Genomic DNA, 17,835 nt, shown 5'->3' with positions numbered 1-17,835 from the left:
AGCGAGTATAGGAGTCTATGTATTTGTTAAAATTCATCAATTGATTTCAATGGTAATAATAAGATATGATTATTATACTATAAACAAATTTTACTTCAAGACAAACAAAATTAAATCTGCCATATAGACCCAAATATCATAAGAAAAGTCAAATGGTTAATGACAAACAGGAAAAGAGACAAAGGCCTTAATTTTCAACTGCCATCACAAATTAGTAAGAAGTAGATAAACAACTTAGAAAAATAAACAATAAAAAAAAGAAAAAGAAACAATGGTCAAAATTAGGAGGTTTATAAAAAATAATACAATTGTTTAGTAAGATTTAAATGATGCTGAAAGTTATTTCCAGTTGAAATAAGAAATGCATTTAAGAAATGCAAATAAAAATAAAATACTATTTTCTACCTCTCAGATTATAAAATTTAAAAGTTTGGAAATAGCCAGAGATGGTGAGTATGTCAGGGAACTAAATACTTTCATGAGTAGAAAACAAAGTGGTGAAATATATGGAATTTTGGATCATTACAAGTGGCAATTTAATTTTAGCAAAATATTATTTGTATAATTAATATGATGGTGATTTGCATTTTTCTATTTTAAATTCACTTTATAAATTTATTTTTTGCTTTAGAATTACATACAAAATATTTTAAAAGGAGCTTATTCTAAATTTTGTGAACATTCATGTCACTTTTTAAGAAAAGGGTACTTGCTAATGGGGAGCCACAAAACTCTGAGTAGAGGCCTATTCCAAAGTTAGGAATGAGGTATCACCAAAACAGTAATTTTGGCACTGTTGGGTACAGTGAATCAATATTATTGAATGGAATCTTGGAGAAAAATTTAAAAATGGCTTCTTGGCTCCTTGCGGGGAAGATTACTAAAAAATGAAAACAAAGCACAAAGGTAGAGCCAGGGAATGGGGGAAAAGGAAGGCTGGGAAGGATGCATTTGCTACATATCCGCAAAGGAATGAGTGAGGGAAAAGGTTCAAACTTCGAGTGGTTACACTCTCAAAATATTAAAAGCAAATATCTCATTTATCTACTTACGTTTCAAAACTTTATTACTTTATTGATAAAAAGTGACTAGAATAATTATATATACTAGTTCAGATAAATCCTAAATATTCCTCTTATAATAATGCTTATTGAAAAAATTTATACAAACCTGTGGCCAATTAACATTTTAAAAAATTCATGTCAACTGGGCACCTGTAGCTCACTTAAAGTGCTGGTCCTGTGTACCATGGGTAGGGGGTTTGAACCCTAGGTCTGCCTAGGTCTCCTTAATAAAAAAAAAAAAAAGAAAAATGTTCATGTCACATATTTACCTGTCTACTAGTAGAGTATCACTTGTTATAATTAAAATATCCAGGCAATCTTCCAGTTCCTTTTTACGGTCACTTGTCTGTACAAGACTCATCAACAAACAGAGTTTGAGCCAATTGTAAGTCCCAGGAGGAACAATCTGTGATGCAAAGATATTGGCAAGTATTGCTGTAAACTTCCAGCATGAACTGGAAGTCAAGGAAAGGAGACGCTTGAAGTCGTCACTAATTCCTGAAGGAACTGAAAATAAATATTAACACATACGTTAGAAAGGGATTTAAAACGAAAACACATTACAGACACTTGATTCCATTTATCTAAAATATCAAATTATAGTTTTAAAGACATATTCAAATTCTTACAATGATATTAAATTATGATTGGAGGCACACTGGTCTATCATTTCTACCCCAGGAAGTATGATAAAGGGAAGAGATCACCCTGTGTGTTCAAACAGATTGACTGGGGCCTGCGGACAAATTCTTCATTCTTTTTTTTCAAAGATTGATGTGAGCAGAACCAGATCATGGAACTCTTGCTTACTGTGTTTGCATATCTATGTTTGAAAGGGTATCACTTTCTTTCTTTCTTTCCTTTTTTTGAGAGAGAGTCTAACTCTGTTGCCCCAGGCTAGAGTGCCATGGCATCAGCCTTGTTCACAGCAACCTCAAACTCCTGGGTTCAAGTGATCCTCCTACCTCAGCTTCCTGAGTAGCTGAGACTACAAGCACCCACCACAATTTTTCTATCTTTAGTGGAGACAGGGTCTCACTCTTGCTCAGACAGGTCTCAACTCATTCCTGAGAGCTAGGATTACAGGTGTGAACCACTGCACCTGGTGAAATAGTATCACTTTCAATGAGGGACAATAAGCAGAATGAGGAATATTTGAATGTTGCTGTTAAAAGGAAAGATTTATATTCTACTACTTTGAAAGCACTATACTGTACTATATTGCAACATTCTAGATCTTCTCCATCCCCTAGATCTCTGCAATTCCTGAATGACTGGTTTATCAAATTGATCAATTTGGGGGAAAAATGCAGTGCATGTATATCCCAGTCTCCTTCCTCTTGGCTGATGTCATAGAGCAATGATCTTCTATACTCACCCATCCCCATGGACTAAGTGAGGCCTTTTAGCCCAGCTCTTGACACATTTGGGTGGGTAAATTTGCCTAATTCTGGATGTCAGCGTAAGAAAGCACACTTTTTCGCCTATATGTAAGGAGGATTGCTCAAGCCCAGGAGTTAGAGGCTGCGTTGAGCTATGATGGCACCACTGCACTCTAGCCTGGGAAACATGTTCTACTACCAAAATCAATAAATCTTAAGAAACTCAACAGCAGAAAATATTAAAAAAGATCACTAAACTAGCCCATCAGTGCTTTCTTTTAATAAACTTTTCTTTTCAAGATAAGTAGAAATATTTAGAATCCACTTACATTTAAATTCAAGTTGGGCCTCTATTATTGCAGATGGCTATCTATTCATTCCAAAAATTCTAGCTCTACCCAAGATTTAACCAGACTTTTCTACATTTAGATATTTGTGAACCAAGTTAAAAGAATAGGTCTGCTCTCCACTTTTGTTTATTTAATATGCTAAAATCTGCTGGAGCTGTTAAAAGAAATTATCAGTAATAAAGGTAATATTTTGGCCCTCATCTGCTTCTGCTTTTATCTTTTGTCTTATTTATTTATTTGTTGGTTTATTTATTTAATTTATTTAGTCTATTTTTTTGAGATGGGGTTTCAAACTACTCTGTTTCCCAGACTAGAGTGCAGTGGTGTCATCATAGCTCAATGCAGCCTCTAACTCCTGGGCTTGAGCAATCCTCCTGCCTCAGTCTCCTGAATAGCTGAGACAGACACACACCACCACCTCGATTAATTTTTCTATTTTTTTGTAGAGATGAAGACTCACTCTGCTCTGACTGGTCTTAAACGCCTATCCTCAAACAACCCTCCCACATCAGCCTCCCAGAGTATTAGGATTACAAGCATGAGCTGTGCATTTGGCCTATCTTATTTAAAAATATTTTTTTAGAGACAAGGGGCTCTCTATGTTGCCCAGTCTGGTCTAAAACTCCTGGTCTCCCACCTCAACCTCCTGGGAGCTGGGACTACAGATGTGAGCCACTGCAACTAGCTCTTGTCTTATTTCTTGATTGGTTCAGCACTCACTTGAGGAAAATTATGCTATTTTATAGTTCTCTTTTTCAGATCAAAACTGTTATTTAGAACTGCCTTACTAGAAAATAAAGAATGGTATAGTAACCTCTAAGTCTTGGCATCCTGAAGCATTTTTCTCATTGCTAATTATGACAAAAGGATCAAAACAGGACAGCGTCTGTGGCTCAAAGGGGTAGGGCGCTGGTCCCATATGCCAGAGGTGGCAGGTTCAAACCCAGCCCTGGCCAAAAAAAAAAAAAAAAATCAAAATAAAACTTAACTCGGCTTGGCGCCTGTGGCTCAAGTGGCTAAGGTGCCAGCCACATACACCTGAGCTGGCAGGTTTGAATCCAGCCCAGGCCCGCCAAACAGCAATGATGGCTTCAACCATAAAAAATAGCCAGGCGATGTGGCGGGCGCCTGTAGTCCCAGCTATTTGGGAGGCAGAGGCAAGAGAGTCACTTGAACCCAGGAGTTGGAGGTTGCTATGAGCTGTGATGCCACAGCACTCTACCCAGGGCAACAGCTTGAGGCTCTGTCTCAAAAAATAAAATAAAATAAAATAAAATAAAACATAGTGCAAAGAAAGGAGTCTTGTCTGTTAGGAGGCTTCCACAACATTGTCTTGTTTTATTTCTTTCATAGCATTTATTATTTGAAATTGTCTTATTGATTAGTTTACAAGTTTATTATCTGTCTTTCATACAATTTAAGAGGAGGAACCTTGACTGTCTTGTTTATAACTTATAACAAATTATATATGTATATATATGTTTATAACTTATAATAAGTTATAACATGTTTATAACTTATAGTAAGTTATACCTTGTTTATAACTTCTATTCTTATATAGAAGAATGCACACAGGCAAACAATATTTATTTGCTGAACAGATTTAAATTTAAATATTTGTTAATATATGGTGCTTATATTTTCCTTACCTTTTGAATTACAAAAAGTTATATTATTTGCTTCTATACAGACAGTAGTTTGTGCAGTTTCTACACATGTAGGAATTCCAATAATTTTATATTCATTTCCTATATTCATTTTATTCACTGATTCATCTAAAATTATTAAACAGAAGAATATATATATTCATTAAATGAACTTGTACATGATCATATGGCTTAAAGATCCAGAACTAGTAATAATTCAGGAGTTGAGTGTTTACTTTTATTTAGTATAATATCCATATACAGTGACATTATTAATGTAAGTTGATACAATTTTATTGCTGATAAATTTTGATTTTTATATGCAATGATGAATTAACTTCAAGAAGCATGTGACACAGCAACTAGATACTCTTCTATAATATAGTCAAAAGAAAAAATCATTCTATATAAGATGAAACATCTTTGCATTAAATAACAAAGAATGTTAATAAAAGTGACCTTATGAGTAATAATTTTATTTGGGAAGACAATTTTACCGTCTTCAATACATATAAGTTACTTGTACATATATTGTCTGTCTACAAAACATCTGAGTACTTGTACATACATTATCTAATTGTAAACTGTAAGATAGGTAGATATTCTTACCTCAACATTATATTTGAAGAAACAGAGAGCATTAAGTGACTCGCTGAAGGCTAAATTACTAGTAAATGGCAAAACTGAAATTCACATCTAGGGTCTGTCTATTTACAAAGTCTACCCTCTGGCATTATACTAGGTTCCTCTCTTGTATCTACAAACTGGGCAAGGCTTTTCATGAGTTCCAAGTTTATTTTAAAACATCATTCCAAACATTCTGATCCTCCACACTTAGAAGTTGACTAATGGTAAAGCTGTAAAAGACAAGTTCACAAGGGGTGGCCTGGATTAACTTCTTTCTTTCTGTGAAGATTAAACAATGATCTCCATTTTCTTCCTTTTCTCTCTAGCTCCAGAGAACTGAGCAATAACTCCAATATTTATTGAAGACACACACAGAATAATGAGAGATCATTGCCTTAAAATTACTGTAACCCTAGGACTTACTTAGCATAGTGCTATGGACAGGTGCTAGTACATGCGTATCATTTTAAGTGAGTGTTGTATAACTAATTAAATAATTGATACATTACTTAAATACGAATATTTTTTAAGACACACAAGAATAAGAAGATGTGGTTCTTAAGCTATAGAAGTACTATTTATAATATATGAGTATAAACAAGTCAATTACATAATTTATAGCAATTTATTTTGACTTCAAACAGAATTTACTTACCTCTTAGGAAAATTGTAAGAGACTGGAATCTAAATGGCTGGTTGTTAGAATATCCTCGATAAGCCTGAAGTGCCTTTGTGGTAATTATTTCAACTATCTGTTTATCTTAAGGAAAAGTGAAAAAATAATGACATATTAGAATATACATTCAATGTAATTTTCACATTGAAATATCTATTTTACAAATTGATATTTCTTACAAATTGTAATTATGAAATGTAAATGCATTTTACCACCAACTACTCTAAATTTTCTGTCTTCTTGAAGTGAAGATGCACAGAGATTACACAAAAAGTCATTTCTTACTGTTGCAGATTCTGTAGCACCAGGCACATGCACTCTTATATACTGAAATCCTGAAAGAAAACAATGAAAAGCTTATTTCATTGTTTATTATTATTAAACAACAATAATTGTTATTATAAATTATTATTTCATAATTTATTTTCAGATTTAGCTATTTTCAATCGATTAAAAATTATATTTATTCATGGCCTGGCAAGTGGCCCATGCCTGAAATCCTAGCACTCTGGGAGAGTGAGGTGGGAGGATCCCTTGAGCTCAGAAGTTCAAGACCAGCCAGAGCAAAAGTGAGACTCCATCTCTACCAAAAATAAAAAAATTGATCCAGGTGCTGTGGTGGGCACCAGTAGTCCCAGTTACTCAGAAGGCTGAGATAGGAAGATCAGATTACTTGAATCCAGGAATTTGAGGTTGCTGTGAAGTTGGCTGATGGCACAGCACTCTAGCCCAGGAGACAGAGTGAGACTCTCTAAAAAAAAAAAAAAAAAAAAAAAACGAAGGAAGGAAGGACCTCTGTAATCCTAGCACTCTGGGAAGCCCAGGTGGGTGAATTGCTTGAGCTCAGAAGTTTGAGACTAGCCTGAGCAACAGAAAAACCCCATCTCTACTAAAAATAGAAAAACTAGCCATTGTGGGGGTTGCCTATAGGTCTAGCTACTGGGGAGGCTGAGACAAGAGTATTTCTTGAGCCCAAGAATGTTAAGTTTCTGTGAGCTCTGACATCACAGCACTCAATCCCAGGGTGACAGAGTGACACTCTTTCTCCAAAAAAAAGAAAAAGAACAAATACTTCAGCAACACAGGTTCATTTGTTAAGTTGGGACCAGGGGAGAAAAGGAGAAAGAATGTTTTTTAAAGATTACTAAAGCAGGCTCGGTGCCTATAGCTCAGTGGCTAGGGCGCCAGCCACATACACCAGGAGCTGGCGGGTTCGAATCCAGCCAGGCCTGCCAAACAACAACCAACAAAAAAAAAAAATAGCCAGCCATTGTGGCAGATGCCTGGTAGTCCCAGCTACTTGGGAGGCTAAGGCAAAAGAATCACTTAAGCCCCAAAATTGGAGATTGCCATGAGCTGTGATGCTACAGCACTCTACCTCGAGTGACAGCTTGAGACTCTGTCTCAAGAAAAAAAAAGATTAGTAAAGCAAAAGTATACACATTAGGAGATATCAAATTTTATTCCACTCTTTCTACTTTATGTTTTCTAACTAACTATAAACATAATTTGGGGTTAAACAATAAATTGCTTGATGTTTAGATTTTCCATTTTAATGTTTACCTTTTGAAAGGGGGCATGCTTCATCTGTACAAAGGAACCTTGCACCTTGTGTATACTTAGTTACAGTCATCATTGCCATCACAATTCCTTGTAGCATATAAAATCTCTGAGATGTATAATCAAGTGGAAAGTCACTAAGATCAAGAGCATAACTTGGCGGAGCAGGTAAATGTATTAACTTCAGCACAATATTAATCTAATAGGAATATAAAATTGTATTAAAAATTGCAGATCCAATTTTACTTGCATTACAATATAGTAAGTATACTGCTGAGTAAATTAACTAAATGATTTGTTAATGTTAGCAACAAACGTTTAAGCATAAGAGAAAAGAGGTTCTAGTATAAAATCAAAGAAGTGAAAATCTTATAATCTAGTGTTTTTAATTGAAAATATCGGTATGAACTCATCTTTCCAAAAATGTACACATTTCCTTGCTATATCCACTGAAAAGACTTGAATAAACAATGTTAACCCAAGAGCAAAGAACTCCTAGTACCCAGAATGTGATCTGTAAATACCATTTCTCACTAAAAGGAACCAGAGCTCCGTGGAGAAATGGCTGATTCAGGTCTGGGACAGAAAATATACCATATGGACTGGGGCATCTTCTTGTGACAGAAATCAAGGGATCCATCAAAAGCAAATGGCATATGTCAAAAGTATATAGGTGCAATTTTGAAGAGCATCAAAAGGAATAACAGATTCATTAAAATATCAGCTATATTAAAAAGTCCATGAGTTCTTCATATTTTAAAAAAGAAAAAACAAAAAGCAAAAAACCTTGGAGTTTCATCATCGGAAGCTGCTAGATTTCAACTTGTTACTTTCTGAAAATGTATAAAGGTAAAGAATCACACATTTATCCTGTCTTTCCAGTAAAAATTGTATTTCAAAGTAAGCAAATAGTTGATGAGGAAAAATTTCTTCTATGGAGTAATTTTGGCTAATAAATTCAGAAAAAATGCTAAAATTGAAAAAAATGCAATTTGACAACTCCTAATTAAGTCAAAGATTCTAAGCGGCGCCTGTGGCTCAGTGAGTAGGGCGCCGGCCCCCTATGCCGAGGGTGGCGGGTTCAAACCCAGCCCCGGCCAAACTGCAACAACAACAACAACAAAAATAGCCGGGCGTTGTGGCGGGCGCCTGTAGTCCCAGCTGCTCGGGAGGCTGAGGCAAGAGAATCGCGTAAGCCCAAGAGTTAGAGGGTGCTGTGAGCCATGCGGCACTCTACCCGAGGGCGGTACAGTGAGACTCTGTCTCTACAAAAAAAAAAAAAAAGTGAAAGATTCTAGGCAATGAACATCAATGGCTGCTAAAACCATTAAGTAAAAGTTGATGAGAAACCATATAATGGAGAGATCAGAATGATATCACATGAACCCACTGATCAACTGTGATACTTAAAAGTAGAATAACAGATATTATATTCCCCTGATATAGTGCAATATAGAATACATTATATCAACAATGGTGTATTCTTGTCAAAATGAGTTGACTCTGAATCAAAAAATCCTTTAGAGCCAACTTCTATTTCAGAAATATGAGGTACAGGAGAATAAGATAACTAGCACCACAAAGAAGCAATTAGACAACTTCAGGTCATATAACAAGGGACAATTAACTAGTTTCTTCAAAAAGTCATTGGTATAAAAAGGGTGAGGGGGGAATAGTTCTAGACTGAAAGAGACTTACTGAGATGTAAGAATCAATTATAATGCGTGAACCTCGTTTTGGTCCTGATTTGAGCCAACTAATTGTAAGACATTCTTGAGAAAAAAAGCAAATTTTAATATGAAATGGATATTAGATGATATCAAGGAATTACTGTTACTTTTGTAAGGGAGTGATGATGGCATTGTAGTTATATAGGAAAAATGTTCATAGTTTTCAGAGGTTGATACTAAAGTATGTAGGGATAAAATAATAGAACATCTAGGATTCGCTTTAAAATATTTCAGGAAAAAACTGATGATACAGGTATGGCAAAATATTGTAACACTAAATCTGAGAGATTCAGTATATTATTCTCTTTGCTTCGGGTATGTTTGAAATGTTTTATTATAAAAGTGCTTAATGTTATAAGTAACAATATAGGGAATAAAAATGCATGTGTAAGATAGTTCATTGAACTTTGAAAAAATATAGTGTACCTTTTTTTTTTTTTTTTTTTGTAGAGACAGAGTCTCACTTTATGGCCCTCAGTAGAGTGCCCTGGCCTCACACAGCTCACAGCAACCTCCAACTCCTGGGCTTAGGTGATTCTCTTGCCTCAGCCTCCCGAGTAGCTGGGACTACAGGCGCCCGCCACAAACCCCGGCTATTTTTTTGGTTGCAGTTTGTCCGGGGCCGGGCTTGAACCAACCACCGTTGGTATATGGGGCCAGTGCCCTACCGACTGAGCCACAGGCGTCGCCCTAGATACCTTTTAATAAACAAAAAGAATTTTTTTTTTTAATTTGGCCAGGGCTGGGTTTGAACCCGCCACCTCCGGCATGTGGGACCGGCGCCCTACCCGCTGAGCCACAGGCGCCGCCCGGAATTTTTTTTTTTTTCAACAGTCTCAAGCTGTTGCCCTGGATAGAGTGCAATGGCATCATAGCTCACAGCAACCTCCAACTTTTGGGTTCAAGTGATCCTCTTTCCTCAGTTAAAATAAATGAATACAGAAATATTTATTTAGAAGTCATCATAAAAGTTTGTATCTGAGTTTCCTTTGCTAAATTTCACTAAAACTTACTTGAGTTTCTGTTTGTAATTGTCCAATTAATGAGAGAGTCTTAACAGCAATAAAACAGACCTATGATTTCAAACAAACAAACAAAAAAGTTATCAAAAATTCCATGTGGTATAAAATTATTTCTTTCTTTAACTTACTGATTGAAAAACTCGAGCAGCTTGTAAAGGCTGATGTAAAATGTGATTTCCAAGTTCGGCATCTAATTCAACATCAGAAGGATTTATTAAAATATTGAATCGATAGACAGCAGAACTTTGTTTAGAATCTGTGAAAACAGATAAAAGTCATAGTCAAGATAATTCTATGTTGGAATTTAGTTGATAGTTTCTAAAATAAACTCATGGCTCGGTGCCCACAGCTCAGTGGCTAGGGCGCTAGCTACATACAACCAAGGCTGGCAGGTTAGAACCTAGCCCCGCCTGCTAAACAATAATGACAACTACAAGAAAAAAATTGCCAGGTGTTATGGCAGGCGCCTGTGGTCCCAGCTACTTAGAAGGCTGAGGCAAGAGAATCACTTAAGTCCAAGAGTTTGAGGTTGCTGTGAGCCGTGACGCCATAGCACTCTACCGAGGGCGACATAGGAGACTCTGTCTCAAAAAAATAAATAAATAAAATAAAATGAGGGCGGCGCCTGTGGCTCAGTGAGCAGGGAGCCGGCCCCATATACCGAGGGTGGCGGGTTCAAACCCAGCCACGGTCAAAGTGCAACAAAAAAATAGCCGGGCGTTGTGGCGGGCGCCTGTAGTCCCAGCTACTCGGGAGGCTGAGGCAGGAGAATCGCCTAAGCCCAGGAGCTGGAAGTTGCTGTGAGCTGTGTGACGCCACGGCACTCTACCGAGGGCAATAAAGTGAAACTCTGTCTCTACAAAAAAAAGGAAAATAAAAAAATAAAGTGAAATAAAATAGTCATCTTTGCCAAACATACCATTGTAGTACTTGCAATCATCTATAAACATTTGGAGGCCTGCACTTCTGTCAAGATAAATAAGGGCCGCCTCTTTCATTTTTAGATTTGACATTTTCTCCTAGTTAATGATTCTTCTGTATTACCAACTGATAAACCACAGTTGTTGGTAAAGAGTATAGATGGTGAAACTATAGAAAAAGGATCAGAAAACCTAGAAATAAAATAAGACAAATTTTACTTTTGAAGTCCTATAGTAAGACTTTACAAACTATTAAAGTGTGAAATAAAACTTAGTAAAATCTCTAACTTTGAAAAAATTCCTACCCAAAGAGACACAAAACTTTGCTTTCTTTTGCCAAATAACATTTTTATCAACACTAGGTTCTAAGATCCTCTCATAAGATTGCATACTGAAAAACAATAGCCTCAAATGTTTAACAGAGTAGGTAATTCCAAAAAAAATGCTTGTTGAAATAAACAGTATCAGATAATGAGGATCTCTGGTGTTTTAAAATGAAAGTGATATAGATGTCTTGAAAATTTAATCTAAGTAGCAAAATGTAGTAGAACGAAGAAACCTGGGAAATTTGAGAACTTGATTCTAGACCCAGCATTTCCTGGTTGTTGTGGGGAAATCATCTGACCTCTCTTTAGCAGCAGTTCTCAACCCTTTGTAACAAGGAAAATACATCCTGCATATCAGATATTTACATTATGATTCATAACAGTAGCAAAATTACACTTATGAAGTAGCAATGAAAATAATTTTATGGTTGGGGGTCACCACAATATGAGGAACTGTATTAAAGGGTCGCAGCATTGGGAGGCATTAGGAAGGTTGAGAACCACTGCATGGGAAAGGAAAGGGTTGTATTAGATAATTAAGGCCCTTTCAGTTCTGTAGCTTGTTATCAGTGACCAACATAAAACATTAAACCATGGTAGTGAGTACAGAATGGAATATATAAAATTCATTTAAAGACAAGAGGCACTAATTGGAAACAATATATAATTGTAGTAGGTGCTAGGAATAAAATGCTTAAGACTAGATACTGCCTTTCAAGAAGCTGCCAACTTAGAGAAGTCAGAAATAACAACTAACACATTGGTTCACTGGTTTCCAAATATTTACTTGGCATCTACTATTTACTGGGTACCAGACTGTCCTATGCAGGAAGGATACAAAGATGAGTAAAACGTAGCCTCTTATCTTTCACAAAGAGTACAGTGAGGGAAGACACATGTAAACAGTTATGTGACAATTTAAGTGCTATAATAGAAACATGAATATACTAGGAAGCACAAAAGGGCCAACATTTATGAAATACTTTACAAATATTTGATATTGGGATCATCTTGCATATGGGTCATAAGATTTTCTATTGTTTTAGGACATTTTAATTGAATACAGTAGGGTTATAGAGAAGCTATGAATTCTACTTTAAAAGGGTCATTTGATAGATGAATGTTTCACTTATTGGAAGAGAGGTGAAGAGAAAGAGGAGGCAGTGTTCCAGAGATAGAGGTCACTCCCTACCTCCATTATCAGTTCTACACCACTGGATCCATATTTCTACTATTTGGAGTTTAGGCTACTTTCCAAAGAAAAGTAACTGAGACTGTCCTTTCCAAAATTACTTAGGGGTGAAACTTCAGAGTTTATTTCTCCATGGCCATCAAGTACAATGATCCTAAAATGCGTGTTGTGTTTAGGACATCAAGTTTCAGCTTCTGGGGTAACATTAGGTTTTCAGGGCTGAATGAAAATGATAAAGAAAGTGTTGGGTGAGGTCAGATTATGCAGATTCTGAAAACTTTTGTAGTCCATGATGATTATTTGGGAACTCACTAACATTTGTAAAACAGAGACTAAATAACGGTCAGATTTTTTTTTTTTTTTTTTTTTTGAGACGGAACCTCAAGCTGTCGCCCTGGGTAGAGCATCACAGCTCACAGCAACCTCCAACCCTGGGCTCAAGCGATTTTCCTGCCTCCGCCTCCCAAGTAGCTGGGACTACAGGCATCTGCCACAACGCCTGGCTATTTTTTTGGTTGCAGCCATGATTGTTGTTTGGCGGGCCCGGGCTGGATTTGAACCCGCCAGCTCAGGTGTATGTGGCTGGTGCCTTAGCCGCTTGAGCCACAGGCGCCGAGCCAACGGTCAGATTTTTATTTTGGGAATCAGTCCCTGCCGCCTCTAGTAAAGTAGGTTGGAGTAGCGGAAGAGTCAATAATCAGCTTTTAGGTGTTGCAACATTCTTAAAAATAGTATGGCCAGTTCTGGAGCTTTAGCAATTAATAAACTCATGGCTCGGTGCCCACAGCTCAGTGGCTAGGGCGCTAGCTACATACAACATACAAGAGAAATGGAGTAGTTAGAGTCTAGAATTTTAAAGACTTTACACGGGACCTGGTTAGTAGCGGGTCCGTACAATACGGGGAAGAATAATTAGCCAAGGGTAAGTGGGTTGGCGTGACTGGATGATGTTGCTCTCATAGGTAGTGTGGCACCCAAAGAGAAGCGCAGGGAGATCAGGGAAAGTTCATTCGCGATAACCTGACTTTGCCTCCTGCGACGCCCAGGTCTATGCGAGGCCGGCGGGAAGTAAACCAGCGCCTGGAACTCAGCACCGTGGAAAGGAGGAGGCTAAAGTCTGGGCGCCAGCGTTAAAGTGGCGGTGCTGGGGGTCGAAGATTTTCAAGGAAGACGATTAAGTGGACGAAAAGATACGGGAGGCTGTGAAAAGCATTAAAAAAGGCGAAGAGGGATAGAATTCTAATTCTTTGGCCCTCCCCAGAGTATAAAGAACCCAGTTCTGGCCGGGCGCGGTGGCTCACGCGTGTGACCCGGGCATCCTGGGAGGCCGAGCGGGCTGAATCGCCCAAGACCAGCCGGGTCAAGAGCCAGACCCCGTCTCTAAACACAGCCGGGCGCCTGCTGGCCCAGCTACTTGGGAGGCTGAGGTAGGAGGATCGCGTTAGCCCAGGAGTTTGAGGTTGCTATGAGCTAGGGCGACGCCACTGAGCTGGAACCTGGGCGATAGAGTGGGACTCGGTCTCAAAACAAAACAAACCCCAAGTTCTGCTTCACTTGCAACAGGCGCGAAATCCTATCCCCTCCTCGCCCGGTCAGCAACCAGGGATGGACTGAGGAGGGGAAGGCGGCAGGAAAACACTTCACAACCAAAGCGGATGGGTAAGGAGCCAGCCTCACCAAGTAGGACCCAGAACCCCTGCCACGCACTACAGCAACCTCCGGTACCACCGCCCTCGGCCGGGTGCTGGTTTGCACCCGCGCAGTCGCCCACCAGCTAGTCCGTGGCGCTCCTGCAGCGCCGGTGCGGCGGGGCCCTGGCGCGCGAGCGCGTTCTCCCGGGACTGCAGGCGCCCTTCTGTGGCCAGGGAAACCAGCCGGCTGGTCCCCGCTGCGTTAATTTCTTCGCGCCTGCTCCCTCCCACCCAGGCCGAGAAGAGACAGGGCTACGGTTGGTTTTCCATGTTACTGCAGGCAGAGGGTGTAGATGTTTGCCTAAAAAATTTAGAACTGCTGGTGGTAATGCAGTGGCTTGCAACTTCGGAAAACAAGCCAGTACGCCCTCAAAGAACTAAACCCAGAGTCCACCCCTACGTGTGCACACATGTGACCCAGCGATTCCACCCCTACGTGTGCACACGTGCATTAAGAGAATTGAAATGCTCGCGTGGAAACCTAGGCACGAATGTCCATGATATTATTCATAGTAGCCCCAAAGTAGATAACCTAAACGTGCTTTTTTTTTTTTTTTCTTTTTTTGTGTTCAGACAGAGTCTTACTTTGTCACCCTGGATAGAGTGCCATAGTGTCACGGCTCACAAACGCTTGGGCTCAGGCTCGGTGCCTGTGGCTCAAGCGGCTAAGGCTCATACAGCAGAGCTCGAGGGTTCGAATCCAGCCCGGACCCGACAACCAACAATGACGGCTGCAAACAAAAAATAGCCGGACGTTGTGGCGGGCGCCTGTAGTCCCAGCTACTTGGGAGGCTGAGGCAAAAGAATCTGTGGCTCAGTGAGTAGGGAGCCGGCCCCATATGCCGAGGGTGGCGGGTTCAAACCCAGCCCCGGCCAAACTGCAACAAAAAAATAGCCGGGCGTTGTGTTGGGCGCCTGTAGTCGCAGACTCTTGGGAGGCTGAGGCAAGAGAATCACGGAAGCCCGAGTTGGAGGTTGGTGTGAACTGTGTGACGTCATGGCACTCTACCCGAGGGCGGTAAAGTGAGACTGTCTCTACAAAAAAAAAAAAAAAAGAATCATTTGAGCCCAGGAGGAGTTGGAGGTTGCTGTGAGCTGTGATGCCAAAGCACTCTACCCAGGGCAACAGCTTGAGGCTCTGTCTCAAAAAAGATAAAAAAAAAAAAAAAGGAAAAAAGCAAAAACAACTCTTGGGCTCAAGAGCTTCTCTTGCCGCAGCCTCCGCAGTAGCGGGAACTGCAGGCGCCCACCGCAATGCCGGCTCTTTTTAGAGACCGGTCTTGCTCAGGCGGGTCTGGAACTCCTGAGCTCAAGCAATCCACCCGCCTCGGCCACCCAGAGTGCGAGGATTACAGGGCTGAGCCACTGTGCAGAGCCCTAAATGTTCATCAGCCATCAATGGATAAATGTGATGTATCCATACCATGGAATATTTTGGGGCCATAAAAAGTAATGACATAAAACATATAGAGTGAAAGAAGCCAGACATAAAAGCGCACACGTGTGATTGCGTTTCTATGAAATGTCTGGGAATTTCTGTGAATCCGTACACACGCATGAAGTCCAAAAACGGGGAGGGAAAAACAGCCATTGCTAATGGGTATTGGAGTTCTTTTTACTTTCTTTTTATTTCATTTTAATTTTTTTTGAGACATTCTCACTATGTCGCCCTCACTAGGGTGCAGTGACATCACAGCTCACAGCAACCTCAAACTCTTGGGCTTAAGTAATTCTCTTGCCTCAGCCTCCCGAGTAGCTGGGATTACAGGCTCCGACCACAACGCCTGGCTATTTTTTGGTTGCAGTTGTCATTGTTGTTTAGCTGGGCCTGGCCAGGTTCAAACCGCCTGCCTCCGTGTATGTGGACGCTGTCCTACCCACTGAGCTGTGGGCACTGTCTACTTTTTTTTAAAATTGTGGTAAAATATACATAAAATCTACCATTCTAAAAAGTTTTTTTTTTTTTAAGTAGCATTTCTATATATTTATTTATTATTTTTTTTTTTTTTTTGGCCAGGGCTGGGTTTGAACCCGCCATCTCTGGCATATGGGACCAGCGCCCTACCCCTTTGAGCCACAGACGCTGCCCTAAAAAAATTTTTTTTAAAGACATGGTCTCACTGTTCGCAAGGAAGGAGTGTATAGTGGTGTCAAAGATCCTTTTGTCTCAGCCTCCTGAACACCTGGGACTTAATAATTTATTTTTTCTAGAGATGGGAAAGTGTACATTTCAGTTGCATTAAGTACAATACATTCACATTGTTGTATAACCATCACCACCACCTGTCTTCAGAACTTTTTTCCACCAAAACTGAAACCCAGGACCCATTAAACAATAATGCTCCATTCTTCCCTCCCCTGTCCTCTGGCAACTGTCATACTTTGTCTCCCTGAATTTGACTACTTTAAGTACCTCCCATAAATGGAATGAATCATATAGCATTTGTTCTTTTGTGACTGGGTTATTACCTTTGCAAAATATCTTCAAGCTTCATCCATATTGTAGCATGTTAAAATTTCTTTCCTTTTATATATACCACATTTTGTTTATCCATTCAGTTTCTTTCTGAAGTGATAGAAATGACCTAAAGTTGTGGTGATAGCTGAACAATTCTGAATATAGCTTGAATATACTGAAAGCCAATGAATTATACACTTTCGATAGGTGACTTGTATGGTATATGAATTAGATCTTAATAAAGCTGTCACTAAAAATCTTCCCAAGCTTTAAAAATTGTGCCTGTTCCTTCACCATTAGTATTTGTGATACAGTTATCAACTCTGCTCCATTGCACTGGGGAAGTGGGGACTCAGAAGGTTGGATCACTTTCCATGGAAGATTGAGGCCATTCCTTTCCACATATAATAGAGGTCACAAAACACCTCAGTTTCTTTCTTTGAGAGAATATAATCTATTTTACTGGTGAGATGAATAAAATATCTTTGTGGAATAGTAATCAATTAACAACAGCAAAAGGCTGTCTAGATTGGTACTACAATTCTGTGGTCTTGAATACTATTTTTTTTTTAGAAACACAGGATTCCTTTGTTGCCTGGGCAAAACGGTACTGTCATGATCATAGCTCACTGTAACTTCAAACTCCTGAGCTTAAGTAATCCTCCTGCCTTGAGCTCTGGAGTAGTTGGGACTATAAGGCACGAACCACCAGCCATCCAAGCCTGGCTAAGTTTTCTATTTTTTGTAGAGATGGAGGGTCAATTATGTTGCCCCAGTGGGTCACAAGCAATCCTCTTGCCTCAGCCTCCCAAATGCTAGGATTACAGGCATGAGCCACTATTTTTAATATTTTAGATGGGCATAGGCTATGTCTGATGATAGGCCTTATATTTAAAAATAGAATCAGGGCAGCACCTGTGGCTCAGTAGGTAGGGCGCCGGCCCCAAATACTGAGGGTGGCAGGTTCGAACCTGGCTCTGGCCAAACTGCAACAAAAAATAGCCAGGTATTGTGGCGGGCACCTGTAGTTCCAGCTACTTGGGAGGCTGAAGCAAGAGAATCGCCTAAGCCCAGGATTTGGAGGTTGCTGTGAGCTGTGACACCACAGCACTCTACCGAGGGTGACAAAGTAAGACTCTTGTCTCACACAAAAAAAAAGAATCAATTCTTCAAGAAGATATTAATATACTT

At 39.3% G+C, this 17,835-nt stretch overlaps 1 pseudogene; it reads right to left on the bottom strand.

Moving 5' to 3' along the window:
• Nucleotides 1-17,835, bottom strand: part of LOC128563717 (minichromosome maintenance domain-containing protein 2-like) — a 258,885-nt pseudogene that overhangs the window by 12,026 nt on the left and 229,024 nt on the right.

Source organism: Nycticebus coucang, chromosome 13 (assembly GCF_027406575.1).
Source record: "Nycticebus coucang isolate mNycCou1 chromosome 13, mNycCou1.pri, whole genome shotgun sequence".
NCBI classification, from domain to species: Eukaryota; Metazoa; Chordata; class Mammalia; order Primates; family Lorisidae; genus Nycticebus; species Nycticebus coucang.
Note: the sequence above shows the minus strand (reverse complement) of the source record. Positions and strands in the feature narration are given on the sequence as shown.